This window comes from Eptesicus fuscus, chromosome 14 (genome assembly GCF_027574615.1).
Source record: "Eptesicus fuscus isolate TK198812 chromosome 14, DD_ASM_mEF_20220401, whole genome shotgun sequence".
Lineage (NCBI taxonomy): Eukaryota > Metazoa > Chordata > Mammalia > Chiroptera > Vespertilionidae > Eptesicus > Eptesicus fuscus.
In genome coordinates, this window is record NC_072486.1 from 12,183,473 (window position 1) to 12,208,066 (window position 24,594).

Genomic DNA, 24,594 nt, shown 5'->3' on the forward strand with positions numbered 1-24,594 from the left:
CTGAACCACACCAGCCAGGGCTCATTGTTAGCTTTTTTATTTTTAAATAATTTAAAACTTTTAGTAAAGCGTCAATAACACATATAATTCCCATATACTCTTGATCCCGATTCACCAAATGTTAATGTTTTCACAAATTTATTTATGATTCTGTGTGCTTATGTAGTGTGTGTGTGTGTGTGTGTGTGTGTGTGTGTGTGTGTGTGTGTGCACATGTGCATGAGTGTCCTGAATTGTTTGGGAGAAAGTTATAGATGTAAAGACTTGAATGCTTCCCTATAAAAAACAAGGACATGCTCTTACATAAGTAAATATAGTAGAGTTATTAAAATCTAGAAAAATTGATACTCAGCTATTACATAATCTACAGGCTTTATTTATTTTCACTGAATGTCCTAATAACATGTTTTATAGCAAAAGAGGGGGAAAATTGTACTTCTCAAGGATCCAGTCCAGGATCATGCGTCTCCTCTAACCTCCTTTCATCTGAAACAATTCCTAGTACGTTTTTGTCTTTCATGACCTTGACATCTGGAAGACAGACCAGTCATTTTATAGTTTATCTCTTCATTTTAGGTCTGTCTTACGTTTATTCAAGATTGGATTCATGTTAATATATTACAGGAATCTCAGAAATGTGTTCTTCTCATTGCATCTGTTCAGGTAGCACCCAATTTCCATTTGTCCAATTCCTGGTGATGAGTCCATCGGGCTGCAATCTTTCTGGAGGCTCTAGGGGAGATGGGTTTCCTTTTCTTTTCCAGCGTCTAGAGGCCATCTGCATTCCTAAGACCCCTTCCTCTGTCTTCGACACCAGCAGTGTAACGTCTTCTCTCCTCTCTGACCTCTGCTTCCATCTTTATATCCTCTCTCATTTCTAACCCTCCTGCCATCCTTTTCTTGACCACCTGTGATTACACTGGGCCTACCCAGTTAATCCAGGGTAATCTCCCATATCAATATCTTTAAATTAAACACATCTTCGAAGTCCCTTTTACCAGGTAAAGTAACATATTCACAGGTTCTTGGATTAGGCTGGGACTTTTTAGGATGGCCACTGTTCTGTCTACCAAGGTCAGGAAATAGTCTAAGGCCAGTCTATTATCTACCATGACCCATGACCTACACAAAAGAGGTCAGACTAATTGTTGGTCTTTAGTATCATTGCCAATAACTACAGGGGGGAAAAAGTAGCTCCCAGTCCACCAGCATGGCTCACTGGTTGAGCATCGACCTATGAACCAGGAGGTCACGGTTGGATTCCAGGTCAGGGCACATGTCCAGGTTGTGGGCTCAATCCCCTCATTGATGTCTCTCTCTCTCTCTCTCTCTCTCTCTCTCTCTCTCTCTCTCTCTCTCTCTCTCCTCTGAAATCAATAAAAATATATTTTTTTTAAAAAGTAGCTCCCATCCCCAGTGATGAGACATTTCATGCCCATTTACTTCCACATACAAATATATAAACTGAAAGCATTGCAGTTACTCCAGTTTGGGATTTGTTGTTAAACTTTATTAGAATCCTCATTATACTGATTTAGTTAATAAACACGGCAGTATCACCATGTAGCTGCAGCCTCAGTCTGTATACGTAGCATCCCCCAATCTGCTCAGGCACCAGGAGACACATGTGAGCTTGTCTCAGTCACACGGAAACAAATTGTGCCAGACTGTTTGTAACTGTTGATGGTATCAGACACTGCGGAATAGTTAGGGCAAATCATGTCCCAGGTCCGTTTTGCCTAGGCTGCCACCTGGAAAATATACCAACTAACCTGACCTATGTTTGCTGTTGGCGTAAAAAAAAAGATATATCATGTCCAGGAATGGTCAGGGTGAGTAAAATCCCAAATTTTCAAAATAGGTCTGTATGACTCTCTATTCCTTTTGATCTCATCATTAACCAAAAGTGAACAAAGGGAATGAATCCCTTTTGGGACAGCCACATGAAGTGACCACACTGCCTTACTAAAAAGTGGACCAAGATTATGTGCCTTTTGTTTTTGTAAAAAGGAAATCATGGGAAGACTGAAAGAATACATTTCATATGTGGATTTTTACAAATAAAGATGGCTATTATAATGGGGGCGGGGGAATAATAAAAATAAAAAAAATATTTAAAAAAATTAAAAAGTGAACCAGGAAAAAGCAAGGGACAAAGAATCAGAACTCTTTTGAATTAATTTTTGAGAATGCCATTCCAGCTTTCAATACTGCGGATGGTAGGGAAAATGGGACAGGACTTCCATTAAATTCTTTTACTAACAGCCCATCATGGAATGGTCTTTGCAAATTATCCAGAAAGCCTAACAGATGAAACAGTTTAGTTGTAAGGGCCACAATGATGTTGCTGGAGTCAGCTGACTGGACAGGAACAGCAATACCATACCCTGAAAAAATGTCAAAGCAGTGAGGCAAAATTCAGTAGTCCCAAAAGGAGGTCAAAGATTCAATGAGGTCAATTTGCCAGGAACAGAGAGAGGTGATGTTCCATACAAGGCAGCTTCCTTCACCACAGAATAAACAAGCCAACCTTTGCAGGAGTCACAGTCTGGCATGCAGTGGAAGCTTCTGCATCCATCAGAAACACTTGCCCTTTCTTTCCAGTGAGCCCTGTCTGCGATAAGGAATGTGTTGTTATGTGCGATGCAATGATGAAACCAGCTATCAATGGTGGCATTCTGGTCATTGCAGACTTGATCAACAGCCTAATTCTGGTTGATCTGACCAGAGAACAGGCCCTTACCATGAGCACCTAACGGAGTGAGTGTGACTGATGGGCAGATACAATTTGTTTACCCAGTTCATAGCCCCAAAGAGGGATGTCTTTAATCTGCCAGTCTTAGGCCTCCAAGTGGTAGACCAACTGGGTAGGCCATTGGTAACTGTCCAAAAGTCAGAGGGAGTCTTTGAGAGTATTGCCTAAAGCAAAAGTGACAGCCCATCGTGCTACAGTTAGTCTTCCAGAATTGTCATTGGGGTTGAGTGACTGCTGCCACCCAGTGGACACCATCAACTTGCAGTTGAGCTGAGCCTAAGTGAACCAGCCACAGGATTATAGGTGAATCCAGGGCCCCACTGAGCTAGCAGCTTTGCTTCAGGCAGTGGAAAGTGAGGGAAGGGATAAAATTTCTCCCAAAGAGATGACTGTCACTTTTTCATATAAAACTCAGATGACACCATTTCCATTTGACAAGACAAATTTATTGGACCCCTCCCACTTTGTTTTGTTGAGTCCATGTTGACTCATCCCAAAATGGGTATATCCAGCCTGGTAAGACTTTCAGTTTCAACAAGAGCTTAGTAGCAGGTCAAGAGCTGCCTTTAGTGGGAAAGGGGGGCATTATTCGGTGGCTGTGTCTGAAAGGTTGTGCTATTGTACTGAAAAAAGGCCTCTCCTCCCACTCTCGCAGTCATTATGCCCTTAGCTAAGGCTGAGATTTCCCTTTTTCCATCTGGGTTTATATATTGTTTCTGTTGGACCAATCAGGGGAGGACAGTACCTGTGCTAGTCCCTGAGCAGGAAAATTCCCTCTGATGTTTATGGTTATTCACAGAACAGGCATATAAAACATCATCACCAATTATTCATTCAGCAGTGGGAACCACAACAATAGTTCATTTGTGGCCCAGAAGCCCCACACAATAGACCACTTGAGCTTCCCTTCCCCACTTTCAACTGTGTCCAAATCCCATAAGTTGAATTCAGGCACCAAGGAGTCTAGCCTAAATGCACGTCAAAGCCCACAGCAAGTTTCCAGATCCTGCATTTCCCAGCTGGGAGGGCAGGAATTAAAGAGTAGCAGGCGAATCAAGGCTATGGTGGGATGGCAGGCAGGAAATTTTATTGTTAGCCTTTTATGTCCTCTTTCAACCCTTCACCCCAGAGTCAGAGCCTAAGCACCAGGATCCAATGTCTCCTTTTTTCTGCACCTCAGCACACGTCTCTACAATTCCACCCTGCTGTTTTGAGGGCCTCTGGTGACCCCTACACCTAGCGCCCCATCTTCTCACTGACCAAGACAAGCTGTGAAAAGAGCCAGGTAGTGCCTCTGAGCTATTGGCAAGACAGGGGTTGGGTTCACTTTTCTTTCTGAGTGGCCTCCTGCTTATGGCTTAACCAATGTTTTCAATTCATCCAAACTAACGCTTTTGGTTCACCCAAAAGCTTTATTTAAATAGCAAGCTCCTCATTGCTGACACCAATTTTTTTGGTTTGGACTGCTGGCCCAATAGCCACAGACACACTGCCTTTCAGCTGGGGCTATGGAGCTTGCTTGGCCATTGTCATGAGAGCATCCCTTCCTCTGCCCGCCTAGAGGAAAGAATAAGCAGCAATCAAGTGCCATTGGGGTAGCTTGTTCAGTCCTACTTTTTGTAGCTCACCCTTTAAGCATTAGTTCAACTCATGTTCCTTATCAGGTAAGGTAGTGGGAAACCCTTTCTCCACTCCCACCTTCCACACACATAGCCCTCCAGCCCGCTATTTGGGCAAGAACATTCACTACCAGATCCCAGGAATTTTCTCATCTCTCTGAACCTGGTTCATAAAAACTTTGTCCTTCCTCTTCCAGAAAGTCATGTCTCCATCAGCACCCCATACTTGTCACTAAAACCGTCAAAGCTGCAATTTTACTTTTATAAGCTATTAAGTTAGCCTGTTACTGTTTCATGAATGCTTGCAGAAAACACAAGACGCTTGTCTCCGAGACCACAGACCGGATTGCTCACAGCACAGCAAGCACCATGAGCATCTGCATGCTCATATTGGTGCCCCTGGCCCTTGAGTCCCATGAAGGCAACACGAAGGACCCAGATGAGTTCCTGCATATGTAGTGTGCAGCATTATAGAGGGGGAAAAACACACACACAAAAACACTTGCTTCCAAGAATCCACCAATTTTATAACAAGCAGTAAGCAAGCCTGCTTTTTCTGTCCCAGAGGAAGACATTACCTCATCCTCCAAAGTTGCTCACTGCATACACAAGCCAGAGAACTAGCCTGTGGAAAAAGAAGATGGGGCCTCACAGTCTTGGCATACCCAGCAAGACGTGTAGAAGCGTGACAGACCTATGGAGAAGTTTCCCCCAATAACAGCCAGCCCTCTGGAAAAACAGTAATCATTTTTAAAGTTCCGCCATCATTTGCCAATTTCCTGGCTTAAATACTTCCACCATGACTGAGGATCCTAGAACAATTTCTAGAGATGTTTGGAGGGAAAATCTTGGGTTGCACTCATGGATAAAAGAGAGTATCTCATAAAATTAAATTAAAAAACTGGACTGTGATAGTCTCAACCTTTGACTGGTAGTCAATCCTCCGCCTTTCTTTCTGCATCTTTAGTAAACCATTAAACCCATGTTTATACATGTCTGAGTCTGTAGTCATGTTCTACAACATTATCTGGTTTTAATTTCCTTCATTGTCTTTATTACTGTCTTAAATTTCCTTTTATTTATTTTTTTACTTTATTGTCTTGCTGCCCATAGATTGCAAAAACAAGAATTATATCTATCTTTGTTTATCACTTTATCCCAGCACCTCTAACAGTGACTAGTATGTGAAAGATATTCAAGAAATAGATGATAAATAAATGAATCCTGGTTTAAGTAGCTAGTCCACCTCACTACGCTGCCTCTCCCCGCATTCAGTCAGTTTTTGGATGGTGGGTATGGCCGGTGGCAATCAAGATGGCAAACAAGCCCCAGCGTTTTCCTCTTACAATTAGACCTGGATTGGGTTTTGGAGTATCTGACACCCCAATGCTGCCATTCATATAATATGTAAAATCAAATCATTAATTAAACCTTTCCTCTCCTCATTTTCTCCATCTAAAGTGCTCAAGGATCCCCTGAAAGAATGGCTTCAGTTTTCATTGTGGTCTTTGGGTCCATGCAGTGCTGAGTATGTGTCAATGACAGTTCTGCCTCTTTCTAATGACATCCTTGCCTCTGGAGGGTGATGGGAGAGTAGAGATGAACAGTTGGAAGTTTCGCTTTTCTGCCACCTACTGAAGTGGTTCAGAAAGTCTGAAGAGTCTCTGAAGGCAATTTCTCAGCTTCTCTTTAACCAGAATTCAAACCTTACTCTAACACGTTTCCCAAACTCACCCCTCATCTGTTTTCTCGCCTATGAAATGGGGCTAACAGCACCTATCTCGCAGGGGGGTGGTGATCATCAGGCATCATAAATCAGTGCTTCTCAAAGGCAGGTCCCTGGACCAGCAGCAGTGGCATCACCTACCAGCTGATTAGAAATGAGTTCTTGGGCCCGCCCCAGACCCCTGCTAAAGCAGAAAGGGGTTACACCCCCATCTGTGTTTTAACAAGTCTTGCAGGTGATTCTGATGTACAGTGTACACTACCATTTTAGAAGCACTGACAGATGAAATCACTTGACACTTGTTTGGCCCTCAACTGTCTGCTTTTCACTTATTCACTCAGATTTATGAGCCACCTGAACCAATCCCAACAAAGCTGCAGAACCATTTATCTCATGTCACCTGGCAGATAGGAACAAGGGGTGCGAGGCTTGGGAGCAGCCCCTGCTCTGAAACTCAACTGTAAATGCTTGTTTGGGCTGCTGTTCCTCTTCTGCACAATTATCACAATTTGACCAAATGTTCCTTCCCTGTTTATATTTTTCTTTTTCCTACATCTTTTTATTTGTCAAGGAGCTGTTTCGATAGACCACTTAATGCATCTGTGAGTAGCTATTCATTTTATAGTTGATATATGTATGATCTCATTTAAGCCAAAACCATGAGTTACCTTTTTTTCTTTAAACATCTTTTATTTAACTACTTCTAACATTCAGGGCCCATCTTGTCTTTTCAGTGTAATCAAAATACAGTAAAGGCACTTCGTGGGGAAAACAGGACGTAATAACTAGCTTTTCGACAAACTGTCAGAATGTCTCAATTCTGTTAAGACGATCAGGCCCTGCCAGCCTGGCTCAGTGGTTGACCATCAACCTATGAACCAGGAGGTCACGGTTCAATTCCCGGTCAGGGCACATGCCCAGGTTGTGGGCTTGATTCCGAATGTGGGGGCTTGATCCCCAGTGTGAGGGCTTGATCCCCAGTGTGGGGTGTGCAGGAGACAGCCGATCAATGATCCTCTCTCATCACTGATGTTTCTATCTCTCTCTCCCTCACCCTTCCTCTCTCAAATCAATAAAAAAAATATTTTTTTTTAAAAAGAGTTATATCAGTTGGAAAAATGAGACTAATTTTGCTGCAGGTTTAAAGAAAGTGGAAATAACCAGTAAACAGTGGTGTATCTCTGCTTTGCAATAGAAGGTTCTTAGTTCATACTTAATTGAAAAGGCAAGTCACTGTTGAATTTTGAAAATCCTGGTAGAGTTTTTTTAAGTAATTTAATGTAGCATTTTATGGTTTCTTTGTAGTTTGGAATTTGCGATGGATATCGAGGGATGCATATGCCTTCTGATCCCTTAGATTTAATCAGACTTCTCACTTGCTTGCCTGCATAATGGTTTATGGTACCTTTGATGATTTGCAGCCAACCTAGCACTTTTAATAATTTACTGTAAAAGCATTTAATTTTTAATGGACAAGAATGGGTTAGAGGTAACTTTTACATTGGTAAGTGCTCTCCTGAAGGCTGGGAAAAAGGAATGGTATATTTAAATTCCAAACGTTATTGAAAAGCATGCGTCTTTTATTACCAAAATCAAATGCATAATTGAAGAACATACCTAACCCAAAATTATTGCTGGAGCTTTATTTAACCAGAAGATAGCCTTGTATTCACAAGGCTATCATAAGGACATTTTTTTCAAATTCTCTTTTTTTTTTTTTTTTCTTATCCTCATGCTGTTTTCAATATACTGTTCCACTAGATAAAGCATACCTGCCACAGGGTGAGAATAGACGTCATTTTATTACATCTTGCTAATCAAGAAAAGCTCAACAAAAGAATGGCTTGTAATGTCTGGTACATAAAAGAAATAGCATCTTATATTCATTTTCCTTAAAAGTTTTTCTAAAATCTCCATATAATGTGCATACCTAGGAATGATTTCACAACTCGTCTTAAACATATAGAGTTTCCATGTGGAAAGAAAAATGGGAAGATGCCAGGATAAATATTTTTTAAGACTTGATGGAGGAGAAAACATTTCTTGCCTTCAGAGGCACATAAAACAAAAAATGTTGCAATTGCCGAATAATCCCTTTTTCAGATATGCCATATGTAAAAATAAGAATGGCCTCACAGGACTGCTTTCTGGGGAATCAACTAAGAGCTTACAACTGGAAACTTATTCTTCTGTTCTAACATTCCACAGCAGATTGTCCCCGAGCTTACCCTGAAATGCACTACAGGAAGTACTCTAACGGTCAAGGGTCCAAGTCTGAGTTCTGTTTCTAAAGCACCTTTGGAATTCAGACATTGGAGCAGTTGCATAAGAATGTGAAACTCATTCTATGTTGGCCTTCAAATGGTCTGTAGTCTAAGTCCCGCTAGACTCTCAGGGACCTTTGGTACTTAGCCAAGGAGCTTGTGCCCTGTCAAAATAACCCCATCTACAGAGGAAAGTTGGAGAATCTAGTCACCATTTCCACATTTGGTTTCCTGGGATGAACCTGCAGGTGTAAGATTTACCTGGTTAACCAGGACTTACCTACGGCCCACCATCTTTTGGCTTCCTGGCCAGGGTCAAATATAAAACAGCCTCTTTCTCTATTAGCCAGATTCTCATTTCCACCCCAGCTAATGAACAGAAACTTCTAGATCTAGTTAATTGTCCCACATATTTGAGGAAGTAGATTTTGCTCCTAAGCAGACAAGTTCAGGGGCACCTGAATTGGATGACCTTCACTGATCATATACATACACTAGAGGCCCGGTGCATGAAATTCATGCATTTAGGGGGGGGGGATCCCTCAGCCTGGCCTGCGCCCTCTCGCAATCTGGGAGCCCTCAGGAGATGTCCAACTGCTGCGGAGGCAGGAGAGTCTCCTGCCACCGCCGCTGCGCTCGCCAGCCATGAGCCCGGCTTCTGGCTGAGCGGTGCTCCCCCTGTGGGGGTGCACTGACCACCAGGGGGGCAGTTCCTGCATGAGCATCTGCCCCCTGGTGGTCAGTGCATGTCATAGCGACCAGTCATTCCACCGTTCGGTCGATTTGCATATTAGCCTTTTATGCCTGAGGGATCAGGCCAAAACCAGCTCTCCAACATCCCCCGAGGGGTCCCAGATTGTAAGAGGGTGCAGGCCAAGCCGAGGAACCCCACTGGTGTGCGATCAGGGCCAGGGAGGGACACGGGAGGTTGGCCAGTTGGGGAGGGACTGCGGGAGGGCTCCAAGGCATGTCTGGACCTTCTTGCTCAGTCCCAATCGGCCGAACCCCAGCAGCAAGCTAACCTACCGGTCGGAGCATCTGCCCCCTTGTGGTCAGTGCATGTCATAGCAAGCAGTTGAACAGCCTTAGCATATTATGCTTTGATTGGCTGAACAGACAACTGGATGACCAGACACTTAGCATATTAGGCTTTTATTATATAGTATATCTCCTTCTTTCCTCCAGCTCTCTCAAATTCCTTACCTCACATCACCAACACTGACTTTTAGAGTCCTTAGAGATCATCTTGCAACCCATAAACTTTCACATGAAGAACTATAAGCTAAATAATTGCCCAAGATTACACAGAAGCTGAAAACTAGAATTTTCTAAATTGAGTGCTTTCTAAATACTGTTAGAAATGTGCTTTCTGAATCAAGTGCTTGGCCCACTACATCATATAGTTAGTCTCACTCTCCCCCTCCTCTGACTCTCTTCCTCTCCATTCTCTCTTCCCCAACTACCCTCAACCCTTTTGCTTTTGCTTTAGGCCTTCCCCATGATACCAGGGGTACCCATGAGTGTCACTTAGCTGCAGTGGTAGCCTTCGTTGCTAAAAAAAAAAAAAAAAAAAAAATTAAGGGATGGGGAGGGGGCAGGCAGATATTGCGTGTTCCTGACCCCAATCCAACAACCTTTCTGGCTTATTTCCATTTTTCCTCCTCCTCTTCCAATCAGGTGTGCTGCCTCTTGTTCATGTTCTGACAACACTGCAAAATGAGCTGATTTAACCCTAGCTAATTTGCCAGCCTAGTCTCTATGACAGAAACGTAATTAAGTTTCATTAACTCCCCTCTCTTAATGTCCTCACCAGGTTGGGGCTTTGTGAGCCATCTCCAAAAGACAATAGGAGACAGTGCCCTCGGCGGTCCCAGATCTGTCTCTTACTTCAACAGTGTTTGGACAGAACAGACCCAGGGACGCCCCTTCTTCCAGCCTCCGGCCACTCTCCTGCAACTTATCCAGTCACCACCTTCAGAACCACCTCCGGGACCAGCCAACACATCGGGGTTTTTTTTTCTACCTGAACTCCTTATTGCCAAACAACCCTGAGCTCCCAAATTTGTCAGAATTATTCCACCGAGGTGGAGGCTGCAGTCACCGCCCGACCAACCTGCATCTGCAGGCCTCCCACACCTACCTCTCTCTGGGCTTCTATTTCGATGGAGATGATGTGGCTCTCGAGGACATGGGCCACCTCTTCTGAGAGTTGGTGGAGAAGAAGCACGAGGGCGCTGAGCGTCTCTTAAAGTTGCAAAACAAGCGCAGTGGCCGCATTCTCTTCCAGGACGTGCTGAAGCCTCCCAAGATGAATGGGGCAAAACTCAGGACGCCATGCAGGCCACCCTGGCCTTGGAGAGGAACTTGAACCAGGCCCTTGTGGAGCTGCAGGCCCTGGTTTCTACCTGCACAGACTGTCATCTCTGTGACTTCCTAGAGAATCACTTCCTGGATGAGGAGGTGGAACTCATCAAGAAGATGGGCAACACCTGACTTACCTCTGCAGGCTGCCGGCCCCCAGTCTGGGCTGGGTGAGTATCTCTTCCAAAGGCTCACCCTCAAGCACGACTAGGAGCTTTTGGAGCCTAGAGACCCCTCTGCATCCTCTGGTGTCTGGCTTTTACCTGAGCCTCTTCCCAAAACTACCAGCCATTCTTTTAACCACCCTGGAGCCCTCTCCCATGCATTGGACCAAATGAAACAATAAAGCTTTTTGCAGGAAAAAAAAAAAGACAATAGGAGAAAAGTCATTATTATCATAATAAATTTGTATGGTAACAGATGGTTACTAGACTTATTATGGTAATCATATCATAAGGACTATATATGTCAAATCACTATGTTGTACACCTGAAACTAACATAATGGTGTATGTCAACTATACTTTAATTTTTAAAAAAAAAAAAAGAGAGAGAATAGGGACATGTATAAAACAATGTTGTAAATGTAGCCTTCTAGCCTCCATCCTGGCCTGGGTCCTCACATGCCCCTTAAATTTATGCCAATGAATACATGAAGTAACGCACCGAAGTGTTAGCATTGGTCACTCCATGGGCATAGAACTGGAATGGGGTAGAGCCAAAGAGGGGTATTATCTTTATTCTAGCACATCTTTTAAAATATTTTATAAAGGGAGGAAGGAAGGGAGGGAGGAAGAAAAATGAGGAAAACATACCTAAACCACAACACAAATTGTAAGCCTGAAACCTAGAGTATATCAGAAATAAATGTTTTAAGTAGTATAAATAAAAAGGCTACAAGCATAATATAGTAAAATCTGTAATTCTTTAAATCAATAATGCTAGGTTTTTAAAAGATCTATAAATTCTATTTTCCCCCATAGCAGTTAAAAAATAAATAAAATCCTGAGTTATGGACTGATTGTGAGTATAAATTTTTAAAAGTCTCTGTTAGAACTGGGTGCTAGAATTTCTCATCTATACCGCTCATGTCTATACAAAGGGGAAAACAGACTGAACCACAGTCAATCTTGTATTTTTTGTAGACTAAATGATTAACCATTTCACATCAGAGTCTATCTCAATCCAATCAACTGGATGGAAATTACTCACTATAATGGAAAAAAGTACTTAACTCAAAAGAGTTCATTCATTAATCATATATCAACACATCAGAAAGATAATCTTTCTTCTTAAGTTCCCAGGCTCTGCTTACTCATTCATTCCTTCAGCAGACACTTATTGACCTCTTACAATAAACCAGGCACTCTGTAGGGTACTAAGAAGAAAAACACACTCCTTAAAACAAAGGAAACTATAGCTTAGAATGGGGGAAATACAATATAAATAAATTAGCTCATGATCTATACATTAACATAGGGCTCACACACACACACACACACACACACACACGCAATAGGGGTAGGAAGCAAAAGGGAAAATTACATATCTATTCTAGCACAAGAGGAGAAATCTCCACAGAGGAAGTTGACACCTGAGCCAGGACTTAAGGAATAGATTGGGGTTCATTGAAAGGTTTCCAATGAAAATCAAAGCCTGAAAATAGAAGAAGCCAAGTTCATGAAGACCTCTCTCTTTGGCCAGCATTCCCCAATGTGTTCATAGATCTTATTTAAGAAAAAGGCGGGGGGAAATAACCCTATGGTCAAAAGAAAGTTTAGGAAATGCTGGATCCTACAACCTTAAGCAGTTTTCTTTATAGCAGGTCTTCTTAGAAACTTTACATCCTCAAAAGTTTTGCCAACCAAATACATGAGATGATACACCCAAGTGTTAACATTGGTTACTCCATGGGCTCATGAGTAACCAGAATGGAGTGAAGCCAATGAGCACGGGGAATCTATAAAAAAGTGACATTGTATGCAGTGATTCCCAGACCTAAGGAAAGCCCCCTTTTCTTTTCTTTTTCTCTTTCTTTAATCTTTATTGTTGAGATTATTACAGATGTCCCTCTTTTTCCCCCCTCCTAGTTCCTACCCCACCCCAGGCCTTCTCCACCCTATTGTCTGTATCCGTAGGTAATGCATACATGCATATAAGATCTTTGTCTAATCTCTTCCTGCCCTCACCCAATACCCCTTTCCCTCTAAGAATTGTCAGTCTGTTCCATTTCCAAGACCCTGATTCTATTCCATTCATCAGTTTATTCTGTTCATCAGATTTTTTATTCATTTCATTTTTAGATTCAATTGTTGATAGATATGTGTTTGTTGCCACTTTGTTGTTCATATTTTTTATATTTTTCTTCTTCTTCTTCTTTAAAGAATACCCTTCAGCATTTCATATAATATTGGTTTGGTCGTGATGAACTCCTTTAGCTTTTTCTTGTATGTGAAGCTCTTTGACCTTTAATTCTAAATGATAGCTTTGCTGGGTAGAGTAATCTTGGCTGTAGGTTCCTGTTATTCATCACTTTGAATATTTCTTGCCACTCCCTTATAGCCTGCATAGATTCTGTTGAGAAATTAGCTGACAGTCATATGGGTGCTCCCTTGTAGGTAATTAACTGCTTTTCTCTTGCTGCTTTTAAGATTCTCTCTTTGTCTTTAGCCCTTGGCATTTTAATTACGATGTATCTTAGTGTGGTCCTCTTTGGGTTCCTCTTGTTTGGGGTCCTCTGTGTTTCCTGGACTTTTAAGTCTATTTCTTTCACCAGGTAGGAGAAGTTTTCTGTCATTATTTCTTCAAATAGGTTTTAACTATCTTGTTCTCTTTCTTCTTCTAGCAGTCCCATAATTCAGATGTTGGTACGCTTGAAGTTGTCCCAGAGATGCCTTATACTATCTTCATATTTTTGGATTCTTTTTTCTTTTTGCTCTTCTGGTTGGGTGTTTTTTGCTTCCTCATATATCAAATCATTGATTTGATTCTTGGGATCCTCTAGTCTACTGTTGAATCCCTGTATATTATTCTTTATTTCAGTCAATGTATGCTTAATTTCTGACTGGTCCTTTTCCTTTTTTTTGGCATTTTCACTAAGATCCTTGGAAGTCTCACTAAGTCCCTTGGAGGTTTCTAGAAGATTCTTAAGTAACCTTATGACTGTGGTTTTGGACTCTATATCTAGTAGTTTGCTTTCATCCATTTCTTTCATTTGTAACATGTTTCTTTGTCTCCACATTTTGGCTGCTTCCCTGTGTTTGTTCCTATGTATTGGGTAGAGCTGCTAAGTCTCCTTGAGTTGATAAAGTGGCTTTGTGTAGTAGGTGTCCTTGTGTAGTGCCTCAGCCTGCTCAATCACCTGAGGTGGACACTCTAGATGCACCCCTGTGTGGGCTGTGAGCACAGTCTTATTGTAGTTGATCCTTGATTGCTGTTGGTGTCACTGGGAGGAATTGACCTCCAGGCCAAATGGCTGTGAGGACCAGCTGTGACTACGGTGGGAGAGCTGCTGTGCAGGAGATACCCTATGGAGCAGGACTTGCTTCAGTGGAGCTTTGGTGCTCACTGAGTCTGCCCCTTGAGTGTTTCACTTACGGATGTGTAAAGTTGTAATCTGGTATGGTCTGACACTGACCACTGGCTCTTGGGTCTCCAAGGAGGTGCAAAGTCAGCCACTGCCTGGGGCCACCTAGCAGGAGCTACAGAGAGATCTACAGATTCCTCCTCTTTGTATTGTGTTTAGAAGTGCCCAGACAAGGTCCAGGTGTGAAGCAAGGCAGGCTGGTGCTGGTGCTGGTTCTTGGGCCTTTTCTTGATAGGTTTGGGGCTCCTTGACCCAACTGCAACTTGTTTTACAAGTTTTAACCTGAGAAAGGACAGGCCATTCATATGCAAAAGCCACTGCACACAGCTTGGGTGGGTTGTAAATTAGATGGGGCAAGGTCTCAGGGAATCACCAGGTGGAACAAACAGAAATGGCTCCCCTGCAACTGGGGAGGTCCCAGCACTAGAACAATGACCACTGTGAGCATCTCCTCTGGAAGAAAGCCACCCCAGAGTTCCTGCCCTGATGAAAGACAGTCCAGTTTATCTTCATATGTGTCTGGATCCCCCAGAGCCTTGCCCTGGCATTGGAGGTCAGAGGAAGCAGGAGCTTGTAAGTTCAGTTTGTGGTGCTGGCCTTTTAAGAGGAGCAGCTGGGTCACCAGCTGCCTCTGTGTCACTGAGCCCCAATCCCCGCTGGTTTTTACAGCCCGTAGTTCTTACTGCCCAGAGGGACTTCTTTTCCCAGCTCTGGTTCCCTGGGCTGGAGGCCTGGAGGTCTTGCTCCTCCAGGCGCCCTCCACAGAGGCCATCTCCCTCCCAGTTGAAAAAGCAGCCCATGTGGGTGCCAGACCAGCTCATTCAGTGCCTCCACACCTCCTACTAGTCTCAGTGTGCTTTCTTTTTTACTTCTCTAGTTGTAGGACTTCCATTCAGCCAGCTTTCCAGCGGTTCTGGATGATGGTTGTTCTGTATTTTAGTTGTAATTTTGATGTGATTGTGGGAGGCAATGAGTACAGGTGTTTGCCTACGCCGCCATCTTCGTTCTCTCTGCCAGCATACTCTGGAAAGTCCCCTTTTCTTTATAGAACTTGAGGGTCTAACTTGTCCGTATTCACACTTTATTCGTGATCTGTACTCATGGATTTATTATCATGTGTATCTTGGACTAAGATAAGAATAAGTGATTGTACACTCCACCAATGAATGTTCAAATCTCTGTTGGAAAAAGCAGCAGACAAGTCTTAACGTTTATTATTATTGCTATCGACACTACAATCATTCTCATTCCAAAGGGTTGTCATTGTCTTACAGGATGAATTCTAGCAAGGCAATGCCAACATTTTTTTTATGTCAGTATAACAAGACTGGAAAACCCAGAGTGAGATGACTAAACAATATACATGTCCAGGGTCAGTGATGATGCACTAGGCAACTACCAAACACTCTTCTTCTTTGTATAATAATCAACAAGTAGATTAATGATCAACTCTTCCTTTTAAACGCACTGCATGTATGTGAAATAGTAACTTTTTCTATTTGTGAAAAAAATACAACTTAAGTATAGTTTAAGGTGTACTAAATATTAATAAAAAGGGAAGAAATGTAGATGGTCTAGATAACACAATAAAAGATGAATGACTCAGCGGGTCACTATTTCTGTGAACAGAACTTCAGAAACTACAGATAAAGAAATACTTCAGTCCTGTTATATGACACTGTTTAAAGCATGTGCTACCTGTATAAGAGGCTGGGAAGGACTGATTCAATGGATGAAGGGCAATTTAGATCTATAACTTACATTATAATGATGAATCTTATATTAATATTAAAGTTCTATCCATCATATTGGAAATGTCCCTACAGAGTTTTTAACATTTCCCTTGTGGCTGCCTTAATAAGTAAATCACTGCTGTCCTGAGAGGACAGTGCAGAATCTCTGGTTATAACTCTTTTTTTTTTATATTTTTTTCCATTTTATTTCTGTGCAAATTGAGTCCTTTTTTTAGCTTTAGGGGGAGAAAAGTCACCCTTCCTACAGATTACCTGAGTGTGTAACACCCTCCAAAAACACTCTCGTTCAGCTGGTCCATATTGTTTCCTATTTCTCTTTATTTGTTGATAGTAAAATTAGCAGCAGTGAGAGGTCTGCTCTGTAGGCTTAGGAAACTTGGTTCGAGCTGTCAGTACCAGCAATAAATGCTCGCCAGCGTATATTTTGTAGCCTGTAAAATGTTGGATAACATAGCTCTGATTCTTTGGTCGGTGGTCACGGTCCTCAAATGTCACATCTCATCAAAATCACTTCAGCAACTGTTGTGCACAGGCCCGTCCAGAGAGAGGGAGGGAGAAGCAATTGGATCACGTGTGAGAGGAGTTAGAGTCTCTAGGTACTAATTTTACCACGTATTAAAAACAATGCTGCCCCAGGTCCTCAGGTGTGACCAAAATCTGGGGATCTCCTTGACCCTAATTACAAGATGCTCCAAGTTCAATAACTTTTCAGATTGGGGTGGAGGTGAGGGAAAGGAATAACAGGCCAAGAATTATTCACTAGGCTTGGTTCTCTCTTCAGTGCCAGAAAGAAAACCTAGAAGATAAACATGCATCTTCTACCAGACTTTCAATTATACCCTCCTTCCTCCCAGCCTGCATCCCACTTCCTCTTCACCCCACCCCACAATTAGTCTAGAAGGTGGTAAGAATAAAAGCAGCACCGGTAGCAGCTACCAGTAACCGACATTTGCGATCAACTTCTGGGCTGATGACTCAGCCAGGCCTGCTGAGTATTTGCTGGGTGTTTTCTCCAAATGGAGAAACTGACTTAAGCCACTGAACAGAGACCAGCGGACTCTGTGGCTGCCTTCACCCCATGGCTTTAATTTGTTCCAGAACGTGGGCAACCTACGTCGCTCACTGGCACTCCAACTATCCTGCTCACATTTGGCCCCTCAGAAGGCTTCCAGGAGGAGAGCATGCGTCCTCTGCTCGGCTCTCTCCTGAGGAACAGGGTCAGCATGACCCAGGGCACCCTGAACTTCCTCTGAGAGTGTGGTGAGAGGAGAGGGGTGTGGGACCAAATGGCCCCGCCTCTCCCATGGAGAGAACCCACTGCTAGCTAAGGAAGAGAGATATTTCTTGGCAGATTTTTCATTTAAAAAACGTTATGAATTTTTAAATCTTACTCTTTCAAAATGAGTCATAAATGGGTCAAGTGATATAGAATAGTAAAATGGATGTGATATGAATTCTTTATAATTATGGAAATGGCAGCTTCCTTATTGGTTACATGAGTCACGTAATATGTAATTCCCTGCCTTGGGTTATTAATAATGGATACACAGTTATCAAATTGTTTTAATGAACACTTCTAAAATACTTTCTGTCACTGAAAGCAAATATTTTTATCGTAGACAGATACGCTGGTAGGACTGAACTAGGATGTCCCATTATTACTATTTCTAATTTAGTGTAAATACTGTCAAAAAAAACTGACAGAGAACAATGAAGCTAATTACCAAAAGGATATATGCTTATATTTGTAAGTATTCACAAGAGTCTTATTTTTACTATCTCCAAAATAAACAGTCCTTACTGATCTCCATACAGTTCATTATATAATGGAGGAAATTTTGGAGTGTTCCCAAGAGAGGACTATCCAAGTGTCAGATAGAGAATGGCAAATCTGCCAACTTAATAGAAAAATAAACTTTCTTGCTCAAAAAACAATGAACCACCCTAGTCCAGGTCACAGAACTCCTCCGACCTTAATAAACCCAGTGGGAAGACATGAGGCAAGTGGGTATCCCCACAGCAAAACAAAGGATGTGAAACATTTTTTTTACAGGCCCAAGTTAAAAAGGAGTTTAGGACCATTTAGGGACCAAACCACCTGGTCTTGAAAGTCTCAGGATAGCACTTCATATCTGGTGCTGAGAACAACACTGGAAACAGGAGCCCCTCCAAATGCCAAAGAGAAACACCTGAGCCAGGGCTTTCACCTGCCAGGGGAGAAAGGGAATCTTACAGGCTCTCAAAGTTGGCACTGCGTTTGATGGATTTATAGAGAAATAGCTGGGAATTGTGCCCTCAGCTGCCCCTGGGGAAGGAAGATCTAGAATTTGTTTTGTTTTGTTTTGTTTTGTTTTGTTTTTACCACCAAAGCCCCACATGAGCCACAAAAATATCACACAAGAACACCTGCTTGCAAAAACAAAGCCCAGATGGCATAGATGAAAGCACTGTCTACTGGAATCACCAGTCGAGGACAGAGACCTCTTCAGCATCTTTAGAGAGAAACAGAGACATGCCCACACCATCACAGAATGGTTAAATGGTCCTTGGAATGCAACTCGGAACTTAGTTTTTCATCAGCTTGGGAAGCAGTTTTCGCTCGGAACAGGGAAATGGATTCAGGGAGAGAAGAGTCCAGATTCTCCCTTACTCTGTATCTATCCAGCTGTATTGGACTCCTTTTTTATTGTCTTCCCAGTAGCATCCCCCACCCCCAACTCTTTCACAGGTTTGCAATGGGATTTTCTGTTAGTGCAATGTGCCCCACTCCTGGCCACAGATGACTGGTTCAGAATAGGGCACCTTGTCTAGACTGGGCTAATCAGAATCCTTCCTGGTTTTCTGAATCTGAGATAAGGCAGTTTCTTGAAAGGGGAAGGGGGGAGCTGAAATTGAAGGTGTAAACTCAGAAGGTACTAACAAATTGATAAAGAAGTGGAAAAATCAAGACAGCAGTCAGAGGGGAAACTGACGTGCTGAAAGAAGACGTGAGAATCCAGGAGAGTCCCAATGGTGATCTGAGTCCTAGACTCCAGATGTTCTATAGGTCCCAACCCCACTCATAAGGCATCCCAGTATCCTCATAATAAATTCCCCATTTTGCTTAAACACGTTAGAAATTTCAGTAACATGCAACCAAGGAGTCTGAGTAATATATCAGATAGAGGAGAGCCTGGTTGTGCAGCTGTGCCAATATAAAAGCCTGAGCTACAAAACATTTACAAGAATAGGAAACTGCTCAAGGAACAGGGAGGTCCAAAGTGAGCCCACAGTGACTTCTCTCCTATTCCATCTTTCACCATGCACTGCTTAGCCCAAGATTCTGGGGCTCCTTCTCCCTGGATTCTTTTATCCAAGTTAGGTCAGGTTAAGATATACATTAAGGGAAGTTTTGAAGTGGTAACTCTAAACAAACGAATCAAACTAAAAAATATGGAAACAGCCCTGGCCGGTGTGGCGCCAGAAGGTTGCCAGTTGGATTCCCAGTCAAGGCACATGCCCTAGTTGTGGGCTCAATCCCTGGTTGTGGCTGTGCAGGACGCAGCTGAATGATGTTTTGCTCGCACATCGATGTTTCTCTCTCTCACTCTCCCTTCCTCGTTCTCTAAAAATCAATTATATATATAACATAGGAAGGGTGATTCCATTGCTTTTGACCTAGAAGCTGAGGGAGAGTATATGGACAGAGATAGTATTCTCTGGAAGATCTACATCCCTCTTCCCAATTGGATGCTTCTAGATCATGGATCATTGGCTACTCCTATCAATGAATCAGAGAGGGCTCTATCAGAGCCCATCAGCCAAAGCCTACCATTATACAACTGCTCTGGGTCATTCCAGCCTGTTTATAATTGGCTACTGTCCCTAGAGATTATACGCCTGGTTGAGCATTAAAACCTTTACCAGCTTTGTCTATTTTCTTTATTTCAGGTTCTCAAAGGGGAAATATCTAATTTCTTAAACTCACCAGGTACAACACCCACTATAGAATTAAGTTCATTAGGTATTCAATAGGATTACATTAACATTTATTTTATTTTATTTTTTCTTGATTTCAGAGAGGAATGGAAAGGGAGAGGGAGAGAGATAAAACATCAATGATGAGAATCATTGATCAGCTTCCTCCTGCACACTCCCCAGTGGAGATTGAGCCCGCAACCTGGGCATGTGCCCCTGACCAGGATCAAACCAGGGACCCTTCAGTCCACAAGCCAACGTTCTATCCACTGAGCCAAACCAGCCAGGGTGAATTACTGATGATGCTCATTTTTATTAGCTACCCATCTGCCCTCGCTCCTGTGTGAGATGGGGCAACAGTTGTCCTTTGTTAACGCGCCCAAACGCGCATTGGTGTAGGTTTAAGCCACAGATTTCCTCCCCCGTGAAGGTATGGTCAAGCTGGAGTAAAAAGCGTAAGGATTGGGCTAGGTCCTTGCTCAGTTATTGACAGTTTAAAATTTTCTTTTTATTAAAGCAAATTATTATTTGAAGAGCACTTTCTCCTTTTTAGAGCAGAACCCTCCAAAACAAGAATAAAACAAAACAAAAATTTAAAAATTATAAACAAGATATTGAAAAAGTGCACATTTTGTAAGAAACTGAATTATTCTGCTGGGGCTGGCATTACAAGGTGGCTGCTGACTTATATTTAAAACATCAAAAGCTAATAGCCAAAGGAAAAAAAATCCAAGAGTCTTGGTTTCCATTACCTATATTTGTATGAAAGCTACGTGTTGTTTTAACTAAACATGTGGTCTTTGTCCCTCACGTAGAGAATTCTGAGTTTTCCTGACGCTTTGGCAAGAGGTACCACAACCTCCTGCCAGGCCAGTAAAAATCACACATTTTTCCTGCAAGGAAAAAAATGTCAATAAAAATGAACATTAAAAAGCGTAAAAGCTGGAATTGGAAAGCTGTGCTGTAGAGCGGCTGCTTCCTAAACAGCCTCGCACAAGTGCTTTAAAATTTCTGTAACATTACCACTGCACACGGTGTGGAAGATCTAACACTGACACTGCAAGTTTGTTCAATACGTTGTTCTGAAATATGCCCTTTAGACATAGGGACCTTGCCATTTAAACAACCTTCTAGAATAAATCATGTGAGTTAATTTTTATAAATATTTAATGTTTATTCTTGTATTGTACAAATTGATTCTTTAAGGTACTTCAACTAGAATTGAATTTCAACCGCATTTAGGACATGGAGGAATAATCTCTGTCTCCCTTTCGTGTCGGCACCTCGAAGGCCCTGGTGCTGGCATCTGTCATAATAAAAAGCAGAGAAGTAAATACACCGCTGCTATCCAAATGTGACAAGCTCATTATAACAAGCCACTCGTAAATCTTGAAACAAAGGCACCACCACACATCTTTAAAACAGTAATTTTATGCAATTTGCATAGGATGATTTTCTTTGAAACCAAGGCAGGTATTTCTTTCTCTTTGCATACGTAATGCTGAAATGAATTATACAGTAATTCCACCACCCACCCTCTAAAGAGGGCCTTAAATTAGTTAACAAATGGCTGCAAAATACTTCGCAATCATGAAATGCAAAATAAAACTATAATGCCATAAATTCTTCTGCACAGCACAATTGGATTGTGCTTAGATGGGAAGGAAGACATAAACAGTGTAAAAAGGCAAACGTCCTGGAAGTAATCTTCTGGGTCGAGGGTGAGGAGAAGGGTTCTATAATGAGGTTCCTCGGGATATTAAAATTCACCACCTCCCTGGTAAGTCTCACCATGGCCTCAGGGGACAGAGATAAATGTGTGGAGTGAGCCGGCCCTTCTACATAAAGATTTATTTAGTTAGTATTATTTTTAATTTTACTTTTTTTATTGTTTAAGGTATTACAAATAGTAGTACATTTGTCTCCTTACATAAAGATTTAAATAAAAACTTGCAGCCCATGGGAAAACAAAAAAACTCTAATTTTAAATATTTTACTGGAGCCTTAAAAAATCCTAAATGCAACTCCAATAAGTTCAGTTCCTGATTGGTGGAAATGGTGTGTTCCACCCTCTAACTGCCTGCCAGAGGTGCAGCTAGTGGGCATGGAAAAATAATAAGCAATCAGAGAGCCCTTTCTTGCCTCAGCCAGAGGAGCCCGTAGGCCTGTGGAGGCTGCCTGTGGGAGAGCCCGAAGCATTGTCAGAAAGCCCTCCATGGGGCTGTGTGGTCTCTTTTCAGACCCTTCCTGGTGTTTGGGGCCTTCAGCATGGTGAGATCCAGCAGAACAGATTGAACCTAATAAGTTGTAAGTTGCACTATAACAGAATAAACCTAAACTCACATTCAGCCGGCTTATATCTGACTATTCATATATGGGTCTCTGAGCTGGAAAGCCTGAGATGTTAACATGTTATGATTTCAGGATAAGCCAATAAACTTAAGCTCCAATAATGGATAAGTCAGAGCAATGAGAAAACTCTGGTCGACAGCCAAAGCTGGGAAAAATAATTAACAAGCAACTTCAGTTTTAACTCCTATTTCCAAAACGAATGGAAAATGTATTCATTCATTTAGAAATGAAATGTCCTGAGCATCTCTGACAATGGAAATGCCACTGTGATCTGCACAAGCTGGGTCCTGCCTTCACAGTTTCCAGAGCAGCAGAGGGGAAACAAGGAAGCAAGACAAGTGAGAGTGAGCAGAGGCATGGCTGGGGAAGAACAAAGGCCATTTATTGGAGCTGGAAGTCAGGAGAGACTTCTCAGACATGTGATGCCTCAGCTGAGACCCAAACAATGAAAAGGTGGAAGAAGTGGACGAATATTCCACAAGAAAATCATGAACAAAGGCCTGGAGGCATGAGAAAGCACATCCACTTACTTGGAAGAACAGAAAGAAGTTTGTCATAAAGCAGAGAGTTTGTAGGGAGTGGAAAGAGAGAATGTGGGAGAAATAAGAGTACCAGAAATGAAAAGCGGGCTCTCTGAAGATTGTCAGACAAATGGGAAATCATAGGAAGGTATTAAAGAAGAAATCAAATATACTGTATGGTATGTTTTAGATTTTTTCTGATTGCACTATGGAGGAAGAATTGGGGAGGACCAAGAAAAAGTTCTAGTCAGGAGAAAATGGTAAATGAGTGATGGCAGTAAGAACAGAGACATGAACACATGTAAAGAGCTATTCAGAAGTTAGGAGAGACCAGACTTGATTGGGCAAACTAGCACAGTGAGTAAGTGTTCAGACAGCTTGGGTTCAAATCCTGACTTTGCCACTTACCGAGAAAGTTAATCCTTCTGCACCTTAGTTTCCCTTTCTGTAGTGTAGGAACAATAATAATAGTACTTGCTCATGGGATTTTTATGAAAGACTAGAGGCCTGGTGCACAAATTTGTGCACAGGTGGGGTTCCTTGGCCTGGCCTGCGATCGGGGCCAATCAGGGCCGGCCGGCAGGGGGGAGGGACCATAGGAGGTTGGCTGTGGAAGTGCACTGACCACCAGGGGACAGCTCCTGTATTGAGCGTCTTCCCCCTGGTGGTCAGTGTGCGTCATAGCAACTGGTCAACCAGTCGTTCGGTTGTTTGGTGGCTTAGGCTTTTATATATATAGATAAGTTAATTTACAAAGTACTTAAAACAATTCATGGCACATGATAGGTGCTCAAAAAAGTATCTATTGAATGTCATAGCTCAAAACTAGAAATAATTGTTCATTAAAGTACAGAATGAGAAGTGGCAGAAAGAAGAGAAAACAGTCAAGGATCTTACAAAGGATTTTGGCTTGGACAAAGGGTGGATGTGCCAGAACCCTAAGTAGCAGCACTGAAAACTGGTGAACTGCTGAAGTTCACAAACATATTTTGAAAGAGACCCAAGCCATTCCTTCTACTTTTTCCAGAGTGTGAACTCAACCAACATAACTTGCTCCTTGCTTCTCCCATTTCTCAAAAGTTTGAATCTACTGACCACAAAAAAAAAAAAAAAAAAAAGGAAGTTCCATCAGCAGTTTGCAAAGAAACAATTTGGAAGAACACTGTATTAAATCCTCAGGGAAATTAAACCCAAATAATCCACTAACAGCTTTACAAAATTAACATTAGACTATGAATTGAATTAATTGCCTCTTACTGTGGGGATCCTTTGCTACCACAGACCAAAACAAATGAGGCCAATGAAGTCAAATGCCTTAAGAGAGGCCGTGGGCAAGTGTGACGTGGGGTACCCAAGGGTTTACCCACTGTTGTTTTCCACTTTCTGCTTTATTCTCAGGACCTACATTACAAAGAAAGGGCTTCAGCCTGCCGGCATGGCTCAGTAGTTGAGCATCAACCTATGAACCAGGAGGTTGAGGTTCAATTCCTGTCAGGGCACATGCTCGGCTTTAGGCTCCCCCATTCCCCGATGTGGATCAAGCCTGCAACTGGGTGCAGGAGGCAGCTGATCAATGATTCTCTCAACATTGATGTTTCTATCTCTCTATCTCTCTCTCTTCCTCTCTGAAATCAATAAAAATATATTTTAAAAAGAAAGAAAGGGCTTCACTCCTGCCCATCTCATATCTCAGACTATGA

At 42.3% G+C, this 24,594-nt stretch overlaps 1 long non-coding RNA gene across 1 annotated transcript in view; it reads right to left on the reverse strand.

Annotated features, from left to right (window-relative positions):
- Positions 1-21,226: 21,226 nt before the first annotated feature.
- The window catches only part of LOC129151417 (uncharacterized), a 53,879-nt gene continuing 50,511 nt past the window's right edge, over positions 21,227-24,594 (reverse strand). Inside the window, exon 3 of the long non-coding RNA XR_008558098.1 lies at positions 21,227-21,327. This is a non-coding gene — a long non-coding RNA (uncharacterized LOC129151417). The remainder of the gene's footprint in view (positions 21,328-24,594) is intronic.